The following is a 9,489-nucleotide window of genomic DNA, read 5'->3' as shown; positions in this document are numbered from 1 at the left end:
AGTGTGCACGTAAGTTGGATAGAGAAGAGTAAGAGGGCGTTCGGCTGGCTATAGCTGGGACTTGATAGGCTCACAACACATCAAAGCAGTCGCGAATGCCTCTACATGACATCTGAATAAACATCTCTCGAGAGCGTAGCATCATTATGCCGTATTCTGTAACGTCGTGCAATTGTTCTATTAAAAAAAGAAATCAGTGCGACGTGTACAAGAGCCATATAACGTAAAACTATTGCAATGTGTTTTTATTCCAATCTCCTGACGTCAAATTTCCGTAACTTCCGACGCAAGCATCGGGCGGTCACCCGCAGGGTTGTCTGAACAAATGAATCAAATGCACCCCTCGTTCATAAGAGGTCCCTTTTGTTTGCTTGAAAAACGAATAACATTGCCTGCACTGTGCGGCTTGTCTTATCTAATTGGCTCACAAGAGGTGAGGAGCATGCTCAAGTGGAGAGGGATTCGATGGGGCAGAGCCACTGCACTGAATATCGATAACCGGATGAAGAGGGTGGCGCTGGCGTCCGCGATTGGTCTGCTTTCTCTCACTTAGCTTGCGGTGGCTCGTCGACAATCGCGGCGGCATGGAATGGAAGCTTAAGAATGACGCTAAAACGGATCCTTAGCAAACAATTGTTGGCAGAACGAGAGCGTAAACGTGCCGAAAGTGCTCGAAAACGTTACACGGCCACGCAAAAAGTTCTATTACACGCAAATAAATCCATGCTCTCCGGCAGGGGCGAGTAGCCAGTGCCGGAGCGATCGGCTGCAGCCATCTTTTATGGCTTTCGGAACGGGGCCGCCTACTGCTATTCCGAAGAAAATTCTGTTTGGTTCGGCATATTAATACATCTTTAACGCGTACGCGCCACTTTGACGCGGTAAGTTCTTGCGGTTTTGTGACGTCGCGTGAGATGCAGGGGAAATGGGTGCAGCCCAAAAGCTTTTGACCAATAGCCGAGGGCTAATGGCAAGAAGACGTCGAATCAGAAATAACTGTTTTTGTTTTGTTCCGTCAAGTTATGCATAATCATTGCGCACACGTCATATCAGATGGGGAGCTACCGCGGTTTTCGGGCCGTCGCGTGACAGGCAGGTGAAGTGGGGGTGGTCCAAAGAAGTTTTTGGCCAATCGCGGTGGGCTGATTGCAGAAAAGGAATAAAAAGTTTGGAATAGTTTTACGTTATAGCGCCCCATCTTTATGCAGCAGTCGTGTTCGTTTGTCACCAGAAAAAAAGGTGTGGCTGCAGTGCCGTCGACAGAATATGCATCGTGTAGCCAGTAGGGCCAACGCTAGAAAACTTTCCCTAAATGTAGGAGTTTTACGTATTGTCTGGCTAAATGAAGGAATTTGTCCAAATCAAGAAAATTCTTGCGCTAGAACGGGGACGAAAGAACTCGGAGATGTGAGGAGTCACTGCGGCGCCGCCTCGATGACCGAAACTTGTTACTGAGGACGTGACATTATGTTTTGATTTCAGGAACCACAGATTACATTGGCGTTTGCATGCAAAATATTACCGAAGACCGTAGTGTAGCGGAGTGAATACGTCTCGGTAAGTCAAAGACAGTGTATGGGTGCCCTGGGCTCGTTGACGAAGCACTGCTATTGCGCTTTTGCCTAAAGGCGTGCTGTCAATTTTTTTGTGTGAAATTTAAATTAATTTTTCATCAGCACCCAGCGAAATAAACGTATGTTTGAATACGAAACTAAGCAGGACAGGCGCATTTAGGAATATGTTGGTACACACATATCGAGAAGCTCGATAAGGCAATTTTGGCGCTCCGCAGCTCAAAACAGTCCACAATAAGCACGCGTGAACTAAAATTTATCGGGAAGCTCGCATAGGCAGAGAAACTTTGCATATTTGGATAGAGTCCTAGTGGTCATGTGTTTTGAGAAGTTAGGGTGCAAAGGAAAGAAAAAAGAAATAACCGTATATCTGCGTGTTTCACTGCATAGGACTACTAACGCATGGTGGCGCTAAGTTAGTACGTGTTATGCATGTAAGAAAAGTTTATTTACCATCTTTTACATTGGGTCTTGTAGATTGGCACACACTTTGAACACTGCTACTTCTGTAAGCGAAGTCCGGTGCCTAACTTCCTTGCTATTCCAATAAAGGCCCTCATCCATCTAAGCACGTTTTTGTTTGTTCAAATTCGTTTTCAATGTAGAGCGAAATAAAAACGTGCAGACGTGCTCTCGTGAATCTGACTTCGAGCATAATGTTGCGTTGTTAGAAAGTTGATTCGACAACATTTCAGCCTACCTGCAGTGATTTCATCTTTTAGACATTTCAAAACGAACTCAGAAATTAATTTAAACTACGAAATTTGCAGTCAGTTTTCGCATTGCGCAAACACGTAATTACCTTTACAGAAAACATATTATCTAAAGGAGCCCCGCAACTAGAAAACTATAGGCGCAATAGTACGAGTTCAATAGTATAAACATTGGCTCAAGCGGTATAACTTATTTTGTTGCTGTTGATATGTACAGCTACCACAGTATTTCGGTGAACAGCCCCCGAATATAAGTGAACTACAAGCTCGCCAGTATCATCTATTTCTTATGCAATAGAATGCTGTTCGTCCTTAGCACCGACGCTGGGGAATACATCATCGTACAGGAAAATCATGTCTTGATTAATTACAGGTATTACTGACTGTCATTGCAACGTCGGGCAAAGTTAGTGGTCAATTCTAAGGTCCTGCGAGAAGCCTTTCGTGAATGTTTCTTTTTTTTCTTTTTTTCTACATATGGCTTGCGACAAGTCTATCGTAGCGGCAAAAAAAAAGTGAAGTGATGTTTCGCCCTTCTTATGAGTAGACGAGAAGCACCTGCGACGCTCTGGCCTCTCTTTTATTGATCTCACTGGTCTTCAAGATGAAACAAATCCCAGCATTCTGGTCCAAGAACTCCAAGAGACCTGAAGTAAGATTTGCGCAGAGGAGCTGCTCCCAGAAAAACGTGAGAGTGAGTAGAGAACGCGGTCCAGCGACTGAGATGAACGCAGTTGGTGAAACACACAGTCGACACCACTATGCCGTTGCCCGCGGCCACCGGGCCCCAAAAATAGAAGAATGACAAGGCGCCCTCCTCCAACGCGAATGAATCGTCCAAGAAGCCACCACAAAAGCGGACGACAAGCAGTTGCAGGCCACGTGAGAGTTATGGGCAAGATAAAAGAAGGCGAAGGAGTTCCTCCATTCCGGGACCACGGTTCGCGCTCCCTGGGGCAATCAATAACGTCTCCTCGAGATAGGTAACACTAGCGTGAGCTATCGCGCGGACTCCCGGGCTTGGGTAGTCGCCAGGTGTGCGCAGTCATGCGGTCCCGGCTATTGGAGATGCTTTTTCAACCCCGAAAAGGCGTAGCTTGTGCCTGTGTTTCTTTCATTCTTTCTTGGGCTACAGCATTCCCGGACGCTACAAGGGGCAAAATGAATGTGCGTGCGAGAAGCGACTGTTCGTATAACGATTGGCCATTCAGGTCAAAGGACGTTAGTGAACGGTGGTGCTGTGGTGTAATTACTGGCGGACTCCTGCAACGACCCTATCAGAATGGGTCGCCCTCTCGGCGTGCCGCCTACCGCCTACTAGGTGTTATCTGGTGGGCAAGATAGTTGTTAGTGGGCCGCTGGAGAAGTATCATTAAATTTGCACGTGCGCCACTCAACACTTCACTCGACACTGCATAGGCGACAGCCGGCACGAACTGGAAGGTCAACAGAAACATGATCTGAGGGCTGCGAGAAAACTGCTCTCATAGAGGGAGAACGTTCCACTTTTGTTAGTACGCAACCAAGCTACAGAAGATGCACTTATGTGGCAACGAAAAAATTGTGGCTACTTTTTTTCCGTTGATAATTTGTGTCTCGTCCCTGTTAATAAAAGGTAATTGCCATCATCGACTACCACCTGCGTCGTCTGAACAGAGCAAATGGAGTATAAATAATATTGAGACCCGTTTGTACACAGGTATCCCATCCCATCGGAGTGCAGGATATAAAAAAATTGATCTGTTATTGTTTTAACGAAATCGCTCGTCAGACATTCGGAAACCATTATGCCTTTGGAACGAGTAATGTCGCACCCTTCTTTCCTTACCCTACACAGCTACCCTCGTTCGAGCGGCCACTCACTAACTCACTCACTTAATCGATTAAGCGCTCAGTCAATCACAGACCTAATCAATCAATTATTCAATCAATCAATACAATATTAAGTCAATTAGTCAGTACTTACTCGGTCGATTAATCGCTTGCTAACACACACAGTGTACTGACATTTTAAAATTATTGGATAATTTATACAGCCCTTCTAGGGGTGGGCGAATTCAAAGTAAAAAGAAAATGCTTTCCCTTCGCTCACTACTGGTTGTTCTTTTTCGTCATTTTTGTAATTATCCACATTAAAATAAGCAGTAGTTCACCTCCTTGCTTCTCCTTACTATTTTCGAGAAATGAACTACACCCGTCTAAACAAATATTTTGCGACCTAACAAAAATTCAGAAATTCATCGCCAGGACCTGCCAGACATTCCGAGTAATAACATACCTATCAGAACATGAACGTGACTAACAGTGTCAAATGCCTTCTTGATGTCTACGAATACGGCTATCGTCAAGTTTACACAAGCACGTTCGTGTTCCACATAGGCTACTATATCCGCTATTGAATCCATTGTGCATCTCAGTTTTCTAAAACCTGCTAAGTAGTTGAACAACACATTCGTTTCATTACACCACCACTGAAGTCGCTCGTCAATCATTTTCTCGATTACTTTGCATAAAGAACTTGTCAGACTAACTGGGCGGAAGGATTCAAGGCACAAGGACGTCTTAGCCTGTTTCAAAATTGGGATGATTCGAGCGACTTTCCGACAGTCAGGTACAGTTCCTTCTATCCATAGATTATTATAGATGTCTAAGAGATCATTTGTACCTGTCGGCGCGAGGTTCTTTAGCATATTGTACGTAACGCCGTCGGGCCCAGAAGCAGACTTTTGGCGGCATGATGCAATTGCACATTGTAGCTCGCTTAATGTGAAAGCATAATCTAATTGAGGATGTTGTGCCCAATAGCAAGCAGTAATTTTCTGCTTAGCTAACACTATTGAGTTATCAAATTCTGCACATTGTGATGAAAAAGCAGGCCTGGAAATGAGCTCGCGAAATTCATCTGCAACTGTTATCTCACAAGTGTATCGAGCTACAGCGAGAGCACGAAATGGGAAGTTCTGTGTTGGTATTGGTAAAAGCATTGGTAAAATCAGTTGCGTCACCGATGCGGTGGTATGTTCGCTATTAGCTGGCGTTACTTCTGCAGAAGGCGCATAAGGTCGCTGAGAATAATGTTTGCGAATATTGGAGTTTTCTGGTGTATTAATTTCTGCCTGTTGTTACATTGTGTTACTTATCGCAACTGTGTGATTTGCGCTCTACTAATAAAGTATTCTACTCTCTACTCATAAATTATCGCGAGATAGACCAGCATTATTAACTCTTTTCGGGGCACTCCCATGCGCGCTGACATGTTTGATCATGTGGTGACGCGTGCATTGCTTGTCTCAACTGCCTCCGTTGCCCCCGCGTTTACAATGGGTGTGTATGACGCCGCTGCGGCTTAGAAAACCTCTGTTTCGGGAGATATCATACACGGAGAACACACGACCACAGCTTCAGAGAACACGCAAAAACGCTTTGGGAGCTGATTAAACTATGTCCAAACCCGAGAGCAGCGTATATGGTGCTTGTTTTGAAAGCGAGGCTTAATATGTCTTTCACGCTATCCAAACATTCTGATCATTAATTGAATCAGAATTACTGTGTTTTGCTCTTCGTTGTTTATTTGGCAAATATTTTGAAGCAGCGGCTTGTCCCATTTCTGACTCAGTAAATTTCCTTTGTGCGGTCCACTATCTGATTATTTCTGCCTAATCGCCTGCGAGTGTGCTCCGTTCCGATAGATTCGTTCTTGCTGCGCGCAACGCCTGAAACGTAGGCGTTTTGTACCTTGTAATGCCCTGTAGCAAATATGTATTATCACGAGTAACTCGCTTATCCTTGCGGACCGTCACGAAATATTGGTGAGCTATCGGTGTATCAGTCATTTATTCTGCGTATATGGTGCGCATACATACGAGTGTACACTCATTCACTTACTGACACGTTGGCGATAGAGTGGGCGTTAGATTGCGGGCCAGGTGCGGTTGATGTGTGTAGATACTTTGAGCAAAACGTGCTATGGCGGGAAACAGAGATACTCCCTTTGTCATTGTTTAACGAGCGGTACTCACTCCTGCCGACGTACCGCGGCTGAATCACTTTTTTTGAAGGTTAGCGATACAACGCTGGCGGATGAGCAAATTTCCGTATCCTCGAAGAAAGCCACACATCTCGAAGTGCGGGTAATACGTACGGACAGTTGCAGCAACGGTCCAAAAACTTCGCTGGACAGATTCATTGCATTACTTAATGTGCCAGTCACTATTTTTGCAGCCAACTATACTGCACACGTCTTCAGTCCACATGGTTCAATCTGACATGATTGGAGCACAGTGCGTTAGCGAAAACTCAGTTTCGTTTCCCACAGCTGTTCGCACAGAGGCAAGGTAGAAGCGGTAGTTTCTGTCGCTGAGGCGACGTGCGCCACGCCGCCGAAAGCGCCATCTCGTTTCTATTGAAGGAACTGCCCCGCGAAATGGATCAATAGCACTGTGATATCCGTCGGCCAAAGTTCGGCAAAATAAATTTGCGTTCCATTGATTGCCTTTAAAAGTCAAGCTTTTCTTGGCGAACCTCGTCGGGTATCGTGACCGTGGGCGCTGAACCCTGATTGTTCTCAAGCGGAATACGACAGCCATTTACAGAGGAGGACGCGCACCGCGCCCGCCGCTGGGTTCCTTGCATTGCAACTAGATTGCGCTCGCCTCCGCGCATCCGCTACAGCGGCGGCGTTGCATTAGCCTCTCTAAAATGCCCGAACAAGTCGTTGCGCGTCACTTTGAAGCAGACATTCAATAAACAAACTCTTGCGTCGACTGTTCATGCACTCACACAAAGCTTCGGTGCATATAATTTCCAACTCGTTGGATCTGATGTATTTGTTCCCCTAAGAGCCTCGTATGTGCTTAGCGGCATGAAACACTGGTTTGTGATAATGAGGATGATACGGCTGTATTTCCGGATTGCACTCCTTTTGACATTCCTTATCGAATTCTGGGAATAATCGTGTTATCTTACGAACACACCCCTTGTGTGCTGTCAAATGATTATCGCATGCGGATTTCATTTGGCTGCTCTTTGAGCAGCGCTAATGGGATGTCGCGATGGTGGTGCGACTTTTGGTGACCGCTCATGCATCGCATTTTAACCATAGTGCAGCTTGCGCGAGTCGATGTTCGATAGTCAATACATAGCCGTACAGAGACTGTATGTGTGTCGCAGTGGGAGGACCATAGCTGACGCGCTCATCGTGTTCTCATGCAAAGCGGCTCGCCCCTTTGGTCGCCTTTCATCTGGTTCCAGCGGTTTCATTTGCCTAATGGTTGTATGCCGAGTGTGGAGCCGCACCTCATAGGGATAGTTGTTCTGTGCAGTACGCCAAAATCGATTACAATGTTGGTCCGATGAAAGCACAAAGAATGAACACGTGTCGGCGCCCTCTCAACTTCATCAAATGCCAGCGGTAGAGAAAAGTATCGTGACAAGTTATCAAATGATTCTTAGAACAACTACGGGTACCGTCCCTATGTACGAGCAGGCTTTGAGATTAACGGAAATTTTGCTGCATGAACAGCGCTTCTTCGTTGCTATAACAGACTTAATGCAGAGTATTCTTTCCCATTAATAAAGCAGCTTCTACACGCTCTGTGTCCATCTATGCGTGTAAATTAGCGAGAGCGTACGGTAAGCGTGAAGTACGGTAAATGTGAAAGAGAGGGCTAATGCGAGTCACAAACCCCAATAGCTGAAAAAGAAATGTGGCATAAGGTAGTTCGTCATTTGGTTGACGGCTCTTTTTACAAACCGTACCTACAATTGTATCCTTGCTTGAGTAACGAACACACGCGTTCCTTCGCTTTTAAACGCGGGAAGATACCATGTTTATCGTGCAGACGTTGTAGCTTCATGCTTCGTGGCATGTGCTCAAGGTGTGCAGGGGGAAGATTTCAATGCGCTGATCGGCAAGGATGGAGCAAAGCGACAACTTAACGTGTTTGCAGTTGGTGCCTAGTCCCAAATGACACTTGTCTCTGTCAAGCCGCAGCAACCATTGTGACTTGCGAGCGTTAGTCGAGAAGGAAGAGAACACGGCGGCAGGGGGAACAAGACAGGAGTCATAGCGCTTGTACCTGTGTATTTATCCTTGTGGATACTATTCGTCGCGTTCTACATTCACGAGCATGACAAACTATTTTGCATTGTCAACCATTTGCGCTGGCGTCTGTTCAAGGCGCATAACTAAATTTGTCCGTAAGACACAACATTAAAGCCAAATTCTAGGGTCTTGCGCCCCGAAACCAGGATATAATTACAAGGCGCGCCACAGCGGCGGACACCGGATTCATTTTGACCAGCTCGGGTTCTCTGACATGTACGTAAATCGAAGTACACGAAAGTTTGCGCATTTCGTCACCGTTGAAGTACGGCCAGCACGGCTAGAATCCATCCCGTGACATATTGGCGCAGCTGGCGGCTAGGGGCCAGGAACTGCTGGACGCATATGGGACCTGAGAAGAAGATTCCACCCCAGCTGGTGCAAGCGCTTACCAACCTTTACTAAGGGCTCAGTATAAAAGTTGATTCTCTCTCTCTCTCTCTTAGCAGCGCAACGCCGTAGCCACTAAGCTAAGACAAAACATGTCTTTTCGGTGTAAGGAACTGAGGACATGCATTTTCGCAACACTCTATAGTGTGTAGCTGCGGCAGCACCGGCATACGTCATGCAGAGGTAGCGGTTTGTATACTACCAGCGACGTGCTTTCTTTCGCTAATTTTACGCTATAGGTCCTGTATTTCCCACGTAATAAAAATGTAATAAACACAATGTAGGCTGCTTTTGTAATACAATGTAGAAATGCTGCTACACACTTTCTTTTTTGCGCAGTTACTATTTGCATTCTTCCGCGGTTACTACACTGTCGTTCTAGCGATTTCTCGCCCCTTTCTATGCAGCTTAATTCGTAAGAGCTGCATGGTACTACAGGCGAGAGGCGCATAAAAGAAAAAAAAAAGCGAGTCAGCGTCGCCGCAGCCATTAGGACCGCAAATGATTCCCGCCCAGCGGGGCACGTCGGGCAAATTGATAAAGGGGGCGGCGGCGCCACCACCGGGACGGGAAATAGCGCTCCCGATGAGACCGTGGCTCCGGTGATCCCGTGGGACTCACGTGACCGACGTGGTCGGGCGCTGACTCCGCGCGCTGAGCGCAGCGTTGTCGACGTTTCGGCGTGCGTGACTGAGTGCATGATTGCATT

Source organism: Dermacentor variabilis, chromosome 2 (genome assembly GCF_050947875.1).
Source record: "Dermacentor variabilis isolate Ectoservices chromosome 2, ASM5094787v1, whole genome shotgun sequence".
In the NCBI taxonomy this organism is placed as follows: domain Eukaryota; kingdom Metazoa; phylum Arthropoda; class Arachnida; order Ixodida; family Ixodidae; genus Dermacentor; species Dermacentor variabilis.
This window is presented reverse-complemented; position numbering follows the sequence as displayed.